The sequence below is a fragment of the Trichoplusia ni genome, chromosome 20, assembly GCF_003590095.1.
Source record: "Trichoplusia ni isolate ovarian cell line Hi5 chromosome 20, tn1, whole genome shotgun sequence".
In the NCBI taxonomy this organism is placed as follows: Eukaryota; Metazoa; Arthropoda; class Insecta; order Lepidoptera; family Noctuidae; genus Trichoplusia; species Trichoplusia ni.
The window spans coordinates 1,372,874-1,389,185 of NC_039497.1; the positions used below are offsets into that span (position 1 = coordinate 1,372,874).

At 34.3% G+C, this 16,312-nt stretch overlaps 1 protein-coding gene across 7 annotated transcripts in view; it reads right to left on the reverse strand.

The window, feature by feature from the left end:
- LOC113503987 (1-phosphatidylinositol 4,5-bisphosphate phosphodiesterase) overlaps positions 1–16,209 on the reverse strand; it is a 77,955-nt gene extending 61,746 nt beyond the window's left edge. For 6 of the 7 annotated variants that reach the window (XM_026886138.1, XM_026886135.1, XM_026886137.1 and 3 more), the window contains exon 1: positions 16,001–16,208. The gene's annotated coding sequence lies outside the window, so the exon portion shown is untranslated. Of the gene's footprint in view, positions 1–16,000 lie in introns of all 7 variants that reach the window. The other variant, XM_026886132.1, reaches the window with a different exon arrangement.
- Positions 16,210–16,312: the final 103 nt, after the last annotated feature.

Consider the following 16,312-nt stretch of genomic DNA (forward strand, 5'->3'; position numbering starts at 1 on the left):
GGTACAGTTTACCACGCCATTCACCACTGCGTGACGTCCGCAGGTTCAATCTTCGCGTTACATGTGAAGTCTAAATATGACCCTCAAAAGCTTGTTCATTGTGATTTTTGTACTTAATTTAGCTATCAATGACACACGGATAAAATTCTGGAGAGAAGGAATGGTATATTAAAAAATACGTGACACACGAAAAATAATCAATGTTATTCACAGTAACTTGAACACACAAATCATCTAAAACCACGATTTACCCTTGCGTAAATTAACCACCAACTGCTAAACAAATGAAGTGCTACATTCACGCCTGTCAATAACAAAACGATTCTATTACCATTGAATGTATTCCATTGACGCTGACATCTCCAAAGGCCCATTTAGACAAAGCGAGAATACTCGCGAGTTGCATTACATTGCGGGGCTGCGCAGGACTTGTATCAAAAGCGATATATAATATCCGGCAATGTATATAAAGTACTACATATTTCCAACCTAAATCAAGTTTAAAGTCGTGATCACGTGTCTTGTAATACTTGTTACGCATCAGTGAGTGTCGCGAGGACATTTGTATTATTATAATGATCTGTAGACAAATAATGTCATAATTTGTTATTATCTCTTGGATTCTTAATTTTTAGACTAAACTTAAATGCATTTCATCACTGAAACATTTGTTAAAGTGTGCTAATAGGGGTTACGTTTAGGGAGAAAGGCGTAGAAAAACTATTGAAAGCTGCAAGAAGACAAATCGATGTAGCGATTTACGATTTCAGTTACAAAGCAAGATTTTCAAGAAAAACTGACTGGCCTTTCATTCGAAACTCGGAGTTCTGCACAAAAACGGACCAGTTTGAGTTTTTCGTTAATCGTTTTTTTATTTTTATCATCATCTATAAAAAATTGTCGGTCTAACAATCCCAGTTCATGAGATACAGACAGACGCAATTACTTCTTACATTTATTAACGAAATTACTTTTTTGCCCAATACGTTCTGAACCCTAAAAATCACCTCTGCCAACCTCCTAAGTACCTAAGTTTGAAGTTATGAATAACAAGACAATGTCTGCACGGAGGTCGAATTTGAATCGCGTAGAGCTAACATTTACGATATAATTGTTTTATACAATGCACCATTAACCATATTTTGTCGGCTCCATTCGATTATTGGTACTTGGTACCACACCGCGGTACTTGGTACTTTTATATAAGGTGGCTGTTATATCGATGTACTTACAAAATACTTGAGTATGTACTTACTTTGTACAATTTGCGTATTAATGTAAAGGTCAAATATTTTACAGCCTATTTTGTTGAAGTCCAATTATATTTAGTGTCGCTTTTGAGCATGAAAACATTTTTTTAAATACGAAATTGACAAGATTCTACAAAAAATCGTATCCAAGGAGCAATACTTTTTCTGAGATCCTTTCCGTGCATAGAATCGATTATTAAATGATGAATGCTTTTTATAACGTTATGGTATGCAGGACTCGACGTAGAATACAGATTACAGATAGATAGTTCAATAAATACTACTTTATTAACTTTCAGCCATCTGCTATTTTATTAACTTATGTGTAAACTGTCTCTATGCTTAGATATTAGTAGATACAACAAACTATTCACTTACATCAATAAATACATTATGTTTATTAATAAGTCAATATCAATCTAATTTAATTAATCTTATATAATATCAAACTCATAATATTGATATTATGATAAATATGCTTCCGATCAGTAATCATATTGGTCCCATGTCGTGAGAAAGACACACTTAGGTTACGCCACGACAAATCATTTACGGTAATCGCTGGCTATAACAATTTACTTAACAATACAACTAATATGTTAAAGGAAATACGTTATAATAAGTCACGCACCCATTAAGTATATATATTTTGAATATTGATGACAAGGAAGTACCTACATTTTGTAAAACAAAAACAGTTTATGTAAACCTTTGCATTGATCAAAAATAATCCATTAAACTAATATACAACTCTTATGCGTGTCTTAAATGTCATCTTTCGATTTTAGAAGTGTTTGAAATAAGATCCTTGGTCTACATTAAAAAGTCCGTTTTTCAGTTTTTGAAACTTTTAGAGAAGAAAGAAATAAATTATTTTAAAGAAACCACATCTAAACAGCGAACATAAGTCTCATTTCACTTTTCTATATCATGAACAAACATGAAAATCATCGATCAGTTCTAGTTTCGTTGACAAAGGCGTACATAATTAGATCTGCGGTGTGAAATCAATTTTCCCTGTCAATCTATTGTGTATTGTGGTTCGCCATACTCGTTACAGCCGTAATTATTACCTGAGGTGTAGAGTACACATGGATCGTTCAAACAAGGCCATTTGGCATGGAAAAGGAAAGAGGATGGTAATTTTCACTCAGAACCGAGAAATAGAGAAAGGGATAAAAGAAAATTAAGTACTTAAACTGGAACATACACGTGCTCAAATGGGTTTTGGAGGTTAGGTGCAAGAGTAGGTATTTAAAAGATAATATATTAGGTAGAACTCTACACTACCCTCCACATATATACAAGACATATGTGTAAAATAAACCCCAACCATTATACACACCAGCATCTAAAAACTCAACTACGAGTATATGCTAAATAAATGTCAACTCACAAAAGCGTTTCGATGTCACTCGACAAAAGTGCGTCGGTAGCGAAGTTACTTATAAAATATTCAACAGACTACGTCAGCATTCAAAAAGAAAATGCTGGCTTTCACTATTCAGGGCGACACAAGTGTTTCATACAACTTGTGGAGTCTGACATTAAATGAGCTTCGAAACAGGACAATGAGAATGACAGTTCGCGTCAGAGGGAAGTGTCATGGCGGCCGCGATGGCGGGAGAGCGTACCGGTAACGGCGCCATTTTGCATTGTTTCGCGCTGAAAACATCTTTTAATATCGTGAGAGATACGAACGTACTTTATTATTCTATGGCCTGACAGTTATTTGTTGTTTATGATTTCGACAAAGACTAGGGTTTTATTTTATTAGCTAGGTACTATAATTTTTATTATGATCTATGTACCTAAAAGTGAAAACTACATGCTTTCTGTATGACACGAATACAACTCACAGGTATTTGTTTAACTTAAACACTTTCCTACAATTTCGTTAATTTTATGGAAACAATTTTATGGAAGAAAACCTTAAACAAAGTAATAGGTACGTTCAAGCAAACTTAATTCTAAAATGAAGCTTTCTTTAGGTCCTATTTAATTAGGAATCAATTAGAAAAAATATCTTCATTATTAACAGGTCAGGTCATGAAAACAGATCACAATGAAATGTAAAAGAAAAAGGACCAGATTTTCAAGTTCATATTAATACAAGGTTGAAATAATTTACAAAAAAAACATACAGGAGATGGTAATTTACTTCGCGGTACCTAACTTTCAGAAAGTTGTTGTGTTGACTTTGATATGTGTTTAAGTGAATTTTAATTCGTAAAACCTCCACACTGAACTGAATGTGGTCCTTCGGTACACAATTGTAATAAATCCCAAAACTTTCCACTATCTCTTAATATTGTAGCGTGATGGTGTGCTTCACGGCTGAAAACGGTCTTTGTCCTTGTACTGCAGTATTCCCTTAAAGGGTTGTGGTAGGCTCTCTTATTACTTGAAAACTTAAGAATACAAACTAAGGATTCAGATATTATGAGTTTTTCCAACGATTGCTACAAATGCCATAAGTAATTTGGTCCTAATCTAAACTCCTACAAAAATAAAATGGCATCGCATGGATCATGCATAAAATATACTTTTCATTTCATAGTAATGCTCTCAGGGGTATTCAAAATGAGAAAGGAAATGGAACTTCCTTTGCAAGTTTACCTCTCAGTATTGCACATTATAGTAAAAGTAACTTGCTAGTCCTTTGCCGTAAGCCTTAACGGAATTTAGACGGAACTGGTTTAGGATTTCTATTTCAAGAAATATTCGTGCGTTTTAAGTAATCCGGGACAAAGTCATACAATATCGCTGTCCCTGTCTCACACATTATGCATGCATATTTTGATCTCGCGCTTGGTCTACGTTCCAAATATACAAAAATCTTATTTCTTTCATAAAATTGTAACAGAGCTGCGGCCTATACAATGTGAATTGGTAATACAATAGACAACGAATAGAAAACTTCAAACGTTTCATTTCCACAAGTGACTTTGACTTTTCAGTTCAATACATTTAATTGGTAACGTTAACGCTTGAAGAAATGCAATATGTCTTCAGGCTTTCTAACCAATGTTCCTAGGTCCTTCAATACAGAAAAAAGCTTCTATAAAATGGACTGCAAATTACCTGGTCGTGTTTAGTTTAGTGTCAGTTTCCAGTTCCAATGAAAATAGCCAGCCATTCGGTTAATTGACTTGTTCGACAAAGTAATCGGTAAATAGTGGCTCGTTCCATAAAGCTTCGGAACTTCAACTTGTTCATAATTGATGCTTGAACTAGACTCGCTTTAGTAAAGGTATCGGAGATGTTTGTTTACAGTTGGCGTGTGTCTAAGTGGGTTAGTATTTTTGGGGGATATGTTCTTTCTTAGAATCGGTTTTCGGAAAGGACTGCAGGAACCATTGTTGACTATTTAAAAGTACAATCTATACATATGACACTGGTTGTAGAAGTGTCAACCTAAATCTGGTAAATTAGGTTAATACATCAACCGGCCAAAGTTGCGCAGAGTATGCGCGAGCGATCTCGTGACTCTGGCTAAAGCAGTAGAAGGGGCCCGGGGTGTTTTTAGTCGGTGGAAGTCCGACATATCCCCACGCCGTGCCCTCGACGTGGGTTGAAGATATTAGCGTTTCACCATGAAAAAAAAAGAAATGTTAATACATCAAGAATTAAATTTTCATTTTTAAGAGAGTACTTAATTAAACTTGAAAATTAAATCATTCACGAGTAGTAGACAAAACTAATTTTCTTATTTTTTAAGCGTCTCTGTTTGGTATGATTGATACGTACTTGAATGGTACAATGGTTTTCTCACTTATTTATAAAGATCACTCGACTAGTTTCGAGGCGGAGTCGAATTATCAAAGTCTGCTTATTATTAACTCTAGTAACACATTTGCGATTTACAATCTTGGATGTCTTTTATTACACCGTCTGACCTATTAACGAAAACTATCAGTATCTTGAACAAGTCCTTATCGTTCACCACAGCAGTTAGCAGCTCCGCCTCGCTGCCAATACACCGGTGCTCGCAAACAAACAGCGGATATTACCGAGCGATTCTATTTCCCATCCTCTTTACATAATCTCTAAACGTTTCATAAAACCTATTTTGTTGAACAAATGTAGGTATTATAGAAGTAGTTTTGTTATGAAATGTATTTTTATGTGTGTGTTGTAGAAAAGGATTTCTAAACCAGTGATCGATTTGGGATAGGATTTCAGTATGATCTTTTGTAGATGACAAGTAGACCAACCCTAGCTGAATCCGGTTAGACTGGAAGCCGGCGCCAACATAGTTGATAAAAAGGCTAGGTTGATGATGAGAGGTTGGACAATCATGGGTTTTGACTTAGTTTTCCAGTCCAGAAGGTTAACAATAATTGAACGTTCAGCAGATTTAGAGTAAAGTTAGAAAGTATCTATATACAAGCGATATTAAACCAATTTAGGAATAAGTAATCTTAATAAAATCATGCTTCTTAATATATTTAACTTAAACATTTTGTACACTTACAAATTCTAGTATTTTCATTACATTAAACTTGTACAAAATTGACAGTATGAATAGGCTAGGGGTACAAAGCATCGTGTCGCGAGTTTTAACCCGGCGAAGAACGAACATTTGTGTGATCCAACTCTTATTTTGAGCCTGTATGTGAAGCGAAAGTTTATGAAACCCTCCGCAACACCGTAACATAATAACTCGCTCCTATCATACATACATTTTTATATCACTTGTAACCATAACATCAACATCAGTATCCCCCAGAATCCCGCCTACCTTCATTGAAAGTATTCTCAGTAAGAGGTACCTAACCATAACAATCGTTATACACGTGTCAACAATAAGAACATAGTTTCCTGGAGAAGATCAGTTCTCTGTAACAGATCATTAATGCTGTACCATCGCGCAGACGGGCTAATTATTACGGCTTATCGACAATAACCTCAGGAATATGGTTAAGGTATATGATTTTTAGGTTTCCGTACCTGAGGGCCCCCTCTTAAAAAATGAACGAATCGTGATAGCTAGACGCTTGGTAAATAATGCAAGATTATTTATTTATTGAACAATTTATATTACAAATTTGATGTCTTATTTTTTTTTATTCTGAGACTGTCGTAGAAATAAGTTATAGAATAACAATCATGTTTATAACCGCGTCGTATATCATCTGAGAATATTTCAACCGTCTTGGTGATATACGGTTGGACAGACAGCGGAGTCTTAATAAGTTCAGTTTTTACTCTTCGGATACCGAACCTTAACAATGAGTAACTTCAACTCTACAAGTTAAAATTAAAAAGTAGCACGTTTCAAAATTGACTTCGACCACCACGCTTAATACAAAAACAAACGAACAAAGGACAAACATTACCTACCGCAATCTGAGTTTCAGTTAAAGTCTAAATCACGAGAGTCCACAACAGTTATTATTTAACTTGCAAACGTTAACCCGTGCTCTTTACCTACAAGTATACACGCCTGTATTTGCTTAGGTATTATTTCTCTCTGTACACATGTGCATAAGTGAAAACATATTTAGGTTACACTCGGTAACGCGTGCCGAGATTTTATCGATGTAATTATTAATTTATTGTATGACGGAGAAAGTAACTAGTCGCCAGTAGGTATATGTGTGAATATTTAATGTGTAGATTAACAGTTGTTTATTTATTTATTATTAATTATAGCGTAAAGTACAACTTATTGAACCACGGCACATTTAATTATGGTTCTCTTAACCGATGTGTTCTGCAACCTTTTATGTTTCATCGCATCAGGGACGTTAACACTTAAGCAGTACACTACAATATAATACGTTCAATATTTAAATAAATAAGTAATATCGTATATAATAAGGGTATATAATATCATAAAATATATGTAAAAAAAACTTGTAAACAATATCTGACCGCAATTAAAATTTGTAGTGCCACAGATGCTAAAAAGATAGCACACAAGCTAAAACAGTAGTATCAAATAGGAATAACCATATAAATACTAAGGAATGCGTCTATTTACAGTTCTGAATTATTATCTGCGCATAAATAATCGCAATTTGCAGCAAGACCTAAGTCCACAAGTAATAAAATATGATTGTAAATAATATGCAGTGTGCTTACTAGCAATTTGGAGCTTTGAGTTATTCTGGCGATTGTGGAATCGAAGCTGCTATATGCAGAAAATAGTTCTACGATACTAGCAATCCTTTAAAAGATCATAATACCTTAACGTATGTGTACATCACTGACTTGAAATAACTACAGTTATAACCTTTGGTAAATAGAGATTTGGCGGAATTAAATTAAGGTAAATTCTTACTTTAGTGACGTCAGCCGTATCTCGAAACAATTTACTAATGTCCCTTTGACGTCATCGGACTACGTAACCTAAGTATACTTTGCGTGGGAGAACGAGTGTAATTGTTTATATTTAAGTAAGGTTAATTTAATTTTAGTTAGATTTAACAAGATCGTACTGTATGATGTTGGAGGTAATGAGGCGGATTGCTCCCGGGGAGGTTTGCGAAAGCTACGTCATCCTTGTGACGTCAATGATACCTACACAAATAAGATACAGTTACAATGTTTTATTCCTTGTTGCTTTACAATGGGAGTCTTTTACGTGTGTCTTGAATGTTTTTGGAAGCCCCCCGGCGTTACATTTCTAAGTGCGGGAGCCCTTCAAAAACGGATGCTGAGCACTTGATAAGTAAATAATACAACTTTAGCCGTCGTGCTGATATTGTGATAAAATGTCCCTAGAGCATTAAAAAATGGCATGTTTTCGACAAAATTCCTAAATCTTGAGTTACTTTGTGCATGTGCGGATTGGACTGCCGATGATACTGAGAGTATTGTACAAATAGGCTAATGAAAGGAAAATCGGCAAAACAAAATGGTCAAACACCAAATTCATGACCATAAAAACTATGTTTTAACGTCTTTATTTAATTTTATTGTTTGTTGTTGTCAAAATTTCACCCGTCTAGCAATTACGCTTTTTAAAGTTCAGCCTGGTGACAAACGGACAGACACAGGCCTTAGAAACTATTTTAGGATCCTGCCCTTTGGGTACAGAACCCTAAAAGGATATATGCCTTATTCTATGACCTACTTTACTATGAACCCAAGTATATTACGTTGTACGAATAAAAGCTAAATTTAATTTTCGTCTCTCTACAAGAACCTTTGTTTCGTTCCTTTGATCTTATTTAAAATCTGGTTCTTCGTTCCGTGAAATTTAACCATCTTTATGTCTTTCATGTTTTAGCTTATGAAGGCATATTATTATATTTTTATAATAACAATTATGAGAATGATTCATTATTAAATGACGCTCAGCTCATGATGAAGGACTTCGGTTGAGTCCGAAACTAGTCGGGCAATCCCGATAAATACGCGTGAGTAAACCGTTGCATGATTTAATAACATATTATTATATGTATTTCGTCGATGCAGGGCCATGAATCAGTAAGTTTTTATGGTCATAAACTATGATTGATTGTTAACTTTTCGCCATTTTGTTGATTCCTAATAACTTCTTCAATGATACAGTTTACGATGTCAATTGTAATCATAAGTACTTACTAAATAAGTAGGTCACTACAAAAACAGTAGTTAACTTAATCGAACATCGTATTTTACGTAGTATCAATAGATTTCAATGCAAAGCATTTACTTTTATCCCTGTGGTTATAGCCAAATATAGGATTTTGATAACATATACGCACGATTAGGTAGATAGGATATTGATACTCTTGTTTCACGAGTTGATGTAGATATGAGCATGTATAAACTAAGTAAATAAATAACCAACACAGTTTAGTAAACTGACAAACAAACTTGTATGAATAATTCTAGTTATAAAATTATACACACCCTAAAGTCACACATTTTCGGCTCAAAGGACAGAAAAGGACCACTTTCCTTCATAAATTACTTTACAAGGCAAATCGGTATTCTATCATAGCGTGTACAACTTTGTCTATCTCGTCACCCATATAATATCACAATGGCGTCCGTCTAAGCTATAAATAATGTGAGTTTCCCTCTGTCACGCCGCGTTAACTTAATTTCTTGGGTCACTTCACATTTAGTTTATTTATTTACGATAGAACGCATGGGTCACCGGATTGTACGCGTTTATGGTTGTGTGACGTCGTTATTATGTAGCGTAGGCTAAAGATGTTATTATTACATTGTTGCTGTGGACGTTTTACTTCGAAATTCACAGACATTTCCGAGAAATGACACTAACAAAATTTAAAATTAAATTAAAAAAATGGCTCATTGACAAATGTTTTTATTCCATAGCTGAATTCATGTCATGTAATAAAATAAATATAGATAGTTATTTGTAATCATATTGGTGTTAAATTGAAATTAATTATATAATGTTTATTTATTTTTTTTTTTTTAGTTTGTCAAATATGCTCTGAGTCTTTGTTAACATAGTAAACATAATTTAAATTATAACCCCACATACCTTATTATAATGGTCATATAAATTTTTTGCATGCCGGTTAAACGGCGAGACATGTGAAACACTACCTACTGTACCATCTTTGTAACAACATACCATGTTTCTAGCAAATAAAATTTCTTATTCTTATTCTTATTCGAAAAACTTTACTTCGCTTTACGTTTTACTAGAAAAGGTTTTTAATTCGTTTGTTAACTCAGAACTTCGGGATGGATTAAACGCTATCATTTTTGAAAATGTCATTTGAATAGATGGGAAGATAGTTAAATCTAGCGAAACTGTAGTTGACTCCAGCAAGGCTTGGTAAAGACAAGATAGGTATTACGTATGATTTAATTTTAATAAAGGATTTATAATACAAGTTACGGTACAAGATCATGCGCTTTTAAAAAACTGTCATTAAAAAAACTAAAATCTTATAGGTTACGTTAGTTTTGACATCAATTATTTTACAAAAATAATTAACATAAGTATGGTAAGTTTCACTTTGACCTCGAATTTATCAGTTCCAGTTATGAAAATGTCAAATAAAATTGACATACGACGACTTGTCCACGTGTATGTATGCATTGTGTAACTGTGACTATAAATAGGTTTTAATTGTTTAATTATAGAGGTTCAGTAATTAAGGTCTTGAATTTATTTATTATATGTAAAAGATATTCTGTTGGCAGGTGCGATTAATTTTGTAGTTAATTTATAGACAGTAAGGCATATAGTGCTGAAGGACCCATATAGATAATTCAATAGTCCTGTTTGAATCCCAAAACTGCTTAGTAGGTGGATTGTGTCCTTTGAGAAGAATTGTGGATTTTGGAGAACTTAAACGTCATCAACAGTGCTGTACTTGATGAATTAATCCATTGAATGTGCAGTGTCAGCGATTAGCTTCAAACAGATATGTAGAAACTTTCTCACTTAGATATGAAGAAAAATGTTCGACTCGCGATCCCGCCGCGTCTGCTCATGATTAAGGACTCCGGTTGGGTCCGAAACTAGTCGGGCTACCCCGACAAATACGCGTGAGTAAACCGTTAAATCATTTAATAATGAATCAGTCTCACGATAGTTATTATAAAAATGAAGAAAAATGTTTACTAATCTTTGCTTTAAGGTCGATTTTATTCTTATTAGGTATATGTTGTTACAGTGCAGTGCAGAGGCAAGATACATAATATTGATTGAGAATTTCTAGATTTCTAGCTAAAATGGTTCATACTGGTGATAGATGGATAGACAGACGGACAAACAGAGAAAGCGCTATTAGTAATGGCTTTCTGTTTTTACCCTTTGGTTTAAGAATCGTAAAAATTACACGTCAATCGCACGTCGAAAACTTTTCATCAATACATATCACTTGTCTACATTCTGATGTTCAATTTGATCACTTAACATTATTTACTTCTGTCATAGTAATGTAAATACCTATCGCAGTTTGATACTAAATGGAATATCTGAATATATCAATGTCGTATTCAATTCGTATGATATGAAGCGACGTGCACTTATTCTTGTCTGTGTATTGTTTTTGAAATTGTACTGTATTGGAAGGTTGTTGCTAAGGTGTATTTAGTCGTGTTTAGGTTTCTAATTCCGCTATTCACCGATTCAATGGCAATTGGATTTAATTTGACACTATTCGTGTTCTCGACGAACGACGAACTGGTAGGCAGAGGAGCTTTACTTATAGTCGATTCGGTAAAATTCTTGAATTTTGAAAAAAAGAGCTTCTGCTTACCGGTTTGGAAAAAACGGTGTGATGATAATATAAATTCCGTGTTTTGATAGGATTATAGAACAAATTATACCTTTTCCTTCCGTGTTTTGGGAGTCATTTGAGATAGAGATATTTATGGTAACGAGTGACGAATGCACAGGTGTCTGTACCTTCATTAATATTACGATAATATTTAGATGATTTTTGGTATGTTTGCTTCTTTTTTTATCAGTTCGATCCGTCTTCAAGAAAGTTACAAGTATGGGTCTGAGGACCAGAGGAATTAATGCTTGTTTAAAGTGAAGTGACCAAGTTTTCTTCTAATTAAATAAGGCGCAAACTACGCACATTGTTGGCTGTTGCAAAACAAATTACAATTGAACTAACCTCCTTAATAAAAATCACACCTTTTTAATGTGACAACATGTAATTGTTAGTTTGAAATTCACATATAAACAGTTGGACATAATTTGATTAAATGTGGAATGGGAGTCAGAACCGATACTGAAGCGTAGTGCGTCTCGATACGATGAAAGTGCCTCTAAGAATAGGCAATTTGTTTTACTATCCACTACAATCGTCGGCTTATCCTAAGGCAAATTTAAATAACCATTAATATCATGTATATTTAATTTTAATTCATTTTTATTTTTTATCCTGTTTTCAAGTAATATTGAATCTTGGTCATTTGGAAGGGCTTACGTCAGAGGTCAACTTAAGCTGGTTCTGAACTGTTATGAGTAATAGTTATCAGTGGCTTATCACCGGCTATCTATAAGCGATGTTTGCTTTGACCTGTGTTTATTTAATTTTTGCTTTTAACTATTATGTCCGTGTAACAATTTTCGCCTTGTTTGTAACTGAATCTAGTCGGCAAGTGTAACCTACCTTTACAATTTAACCGAAAGTTTTTTATGTATGTTACGTTGGTCTTTATGCTTTTAGACTTATTACACCAATAGCTTACAAATAATTACCTATATGATTTTGGAAACAACCGTTTTTATCTAGGCGAGTAAAATCTAAAGCTAGGTAAGTTAGAAAAACTAATAATTTCGAACTGAGATGTTAAAAAATACTACGTTTTTTTTAAATGTAATATCGTGCAATACCATTATGTCTACATAAATTAGGCACTGTCTAAAGCATCTCGATAGTAAATTTTTAGCGAAGCAAGTATGGGAACAGCAGTGATAGCGAGGGCACCATTCTGGAATAAGCAAGGTATAATAAAACCTGCTTTTCGAAGTAAATTGGTGCAACTTTATACCTGAAACGAACTTACAAAGCCAGTTCAAGGTAATCAAAGTTATGATAGTGTTCAAAACTCGACAGTCAAGTCGAGGTAGAACTTTAATTAAAATTGGCCGAAAGACTTTGAAAAAAGATATCTTCGCACGGCCAATATAACTTGACCCGCCTGAAGACAGTTACAAGATATCGCCTTCCTTTTCTCACTTGCAGTTGATGGGTACTTGCATCTCGCTCTAACAATGAAAAGCTGAAGTTCAAAGAAGTCAATTAATAGGTACCTGATCTGGACCATTGTATTTGATTTCATTGGTCGTTTAGATAGGACCTTGTCGTCGCTTGAAAAGTTTTCTAATTAATTATCTGGTTTTGGCGTCAGGAAAATGTAAGATAATTTTCTGGATTTTTAAAAGTTACTTTGAAGTTCAATAGCTCCAAAAAAGATTTGGAGCATCAAAAAACAATTTCATTTATGTCTTTATGACTGTTTTTCTACTTTTTGTATAACGCAGCAACTTTACGTTTAAATTTTGTAGGTATCTAAAATTATTTTTTTTTAAAGCAACCTTTGCCAATGCTTCTAAATGAGCTACGTATGGTATTCCGAAATACCGCTTGCCGAAAGGACGATTTTCCGAAAACACTCTACTCCGACGGTTAGTTGAACGAAAAAATTATTGACCGATGAAACGTTTCGCCGAAAATATTATTTATCGACGCTTGGTAGTCCGAATGAATCCTTCGCCGATGTAACGGTTCACCGAAAACACTCTTCAACGACGATTGGTTAAACGAAAGAAACTTTCGCCGATAGCACTCGTTGTAGGGGAATTCTTTTGCCAAATGGATAGTTTTTTTTTCACCTTGACAACATCCTTAGGTCTTGTAGAAGTCATGTTAAAAATACATTATTACAAGTATTGTTCAGCTGCATTTCACATAATTATAAAATATAGTAGCTAGCGTAAACTGAATCGGAAACTGAAAGTTTCGTTCGTTTAACCAATCGTCGTTGAAGAGTGTTTTCGGTGAATTACCTTGACAACTAATTTGCCAGCTAAAAACCCAATCTTCTTTTACGAAACTTAGTATTCAATAAAAACAAATGAACGTACCTAAGTTACGCCATGACACCTCACACAATTCGGTGCGACAATTGAGCAACGATTTAGGACTAGGGACACAATAGCACGGGGTTTTGATAACGAAATACGTAACCCATTTTACTCAATTGAATCCAACAGTAGGTACCAACCATTGTGCAACTTAGCTACGATTTCAAAAGAAACTTTTCTAGACTTTTAATAAGAAAATTTAAATGTTTCTTTTGTAGCCGAGTTGACTTGAATATCGTTAGTATTTTCTTTCCTTTAAAATGCATCACGAAATGACTTATTAACTTTTTCTCGCGTTGTTTGAAAAGTTTTATATTGTAGTGAATTTCTTTTCTCTCGTGATACGTTTCAACTGTGTTTCTGGTATTCTTTAGTACAACTGGAACTTACTGATGCCTTTGTAAGGTCCTTTCTTACGGAATCCAAGAAGGAAACAAAAAAAAAAGGATTTTTGCGAATTGCGTGAAGTGTAAGTGTGGAGATTTTAACAATACCGTTTAAAACAAAATCGGTAAAGGCATCTAGAAAAAAATAAATAGGACGTGAAAATATTAAATCAGGATAGACTTAAAAAGGAAGAGGTATTTTTTATTTTTGTTTCTTACCTAATAACTTCAGACTGCCTGAAATTTTGATGATTTTGATTAACGTGAAATAGCTATCATTTGGTCCTATAAAACTTTCATCAAGTTAAACACAGCAGTTATTCGAAGACTGTTGTTAAATTTAATTATTTTCTGTGTTTTGTGTACTACGGGAGTGAGTAAAGAAATACAAACATGATATTGTTTATGTACATTTATATCATTCGTATAAATACCCAACTATACTTTGCAATGTAAATTGTTATCTATAGGTCGTGCCTATCTTTAGATTGTTTGTACTTGTAAACAGCCGGCATTATTAGACAACAACAAATATTATGCGTATAATCCTACTAAATTATGTTGGTTATATTAAAACATACACTATCTCTTAAAAAAATATGACAACCTTGAGTATCTGTCAATATTTGACAGAAGCAAGACTTTGCGTACGTTTTTTTTATTCATAACCTGTGTCCATTGCACTAAGGAATTTAATTTCTATGCCGGGAGTTTCCACAAACATTAAATCTTGTCACACGTCCACCCAGATTTTAAACAAATAAGTTTTAATATTGTAGATCAAAATAATATTTATTTAATTATGATTGTTTTACGTATTGTTTTAATAAGGTCATAGAAATATACATAACGCTGATTTTGAACTTGAATGGAACCCGCGACGTCGTGTTCAATTGTTATTCATGCAATGTTTTCTAAATAATAAATTGTACCTAGTTGTTCAATTGTTGACAAAATACTGGTAAAAATAGTTCTTACATTATAAATGTAGGGTTTTCCGTAGTATGCGAGAAAACCTCGATCATTAAATTAATTAAATGTTAACTTTGATTAAGTAGTTCTCGGAATTCAGTAATGATATATTATATGTATTAATGGTTTGTTGAATAATATTTGTTTTGGAAACATTGGTTAGCAATAGGTAATTAAACGTTACCCCTTCTTTGCCACCGCTGCCTGCTAAAAAGAAACAGATGAAATATTAAATGATTTTAAATAAACTACTTAACATAATTATTTGGGAATAAAAAATCTAAAATCAATTGTATTATATGTTCGCGAATATCTTTACCGCGAAATGATTAAGTGTATTTCAGTGTAGGTAATCAGTTCTAAAATTAGAAACATTTATGTAAAGTGTACTTGGTACCTACATGTATGTAGTAATGTATTATTAATATAACAATCCCCACTCTGTCAGTTTTCAAACATTGTTATCGATCAACGAACTGTCAAAATTTTGACAGATCAGCAAGTGTTTTCCAATGTTTTTTTTTGTCTCAATCAGCCCATGCAAATAATTGTTGTGATATAAACAGTATTCTGTTTACACCTAGAACCGTGCCTCGCCTAAATACTCAGCAGACTAAATAGAGAACTGTTTAGACAAAGAAATCCTTCAGTTTCGTTGGAATTTCAAGTGGAAATCAAACTTGGAGAATGACACCATTACAACTGGGCAATAAAAATCTAACGATCTACGATCTCATCAGTATCCCGTCAGTATACATCAACAAACAGACAGACAAACAAACCCTGTATGGATTCAGCCTATTAACAGCGCATTGAATTGTCGAAACGTGACAGCTTAAAAGATTATCGCTACTAACCTTACGAATGTGTTGATTCCGCGCTCACGCCGCCACGACACACACTGTAACGAACGTCCACGTCGCGATATAGACAGGAATAGTATTTATTTGATTTAGGTGTGGATTTTTGTGTTATCACGCGGCCGCGCTGGGTGCCTGGCGGTCGGAGACGCTGCCGCCGCGGAGCGTAGTCGCGGACTGTGGCCGCGCGGCGGAGTGCGGCCGGCGCGCCATGCCTCGCCCGCCCGCGCATGCGCGCCGCACAAGGTCATGCGCGAGAGCTCCGCGTAGTGTACGGCGCCGTGTTTACACCGCCCGCGGCCGCATCCA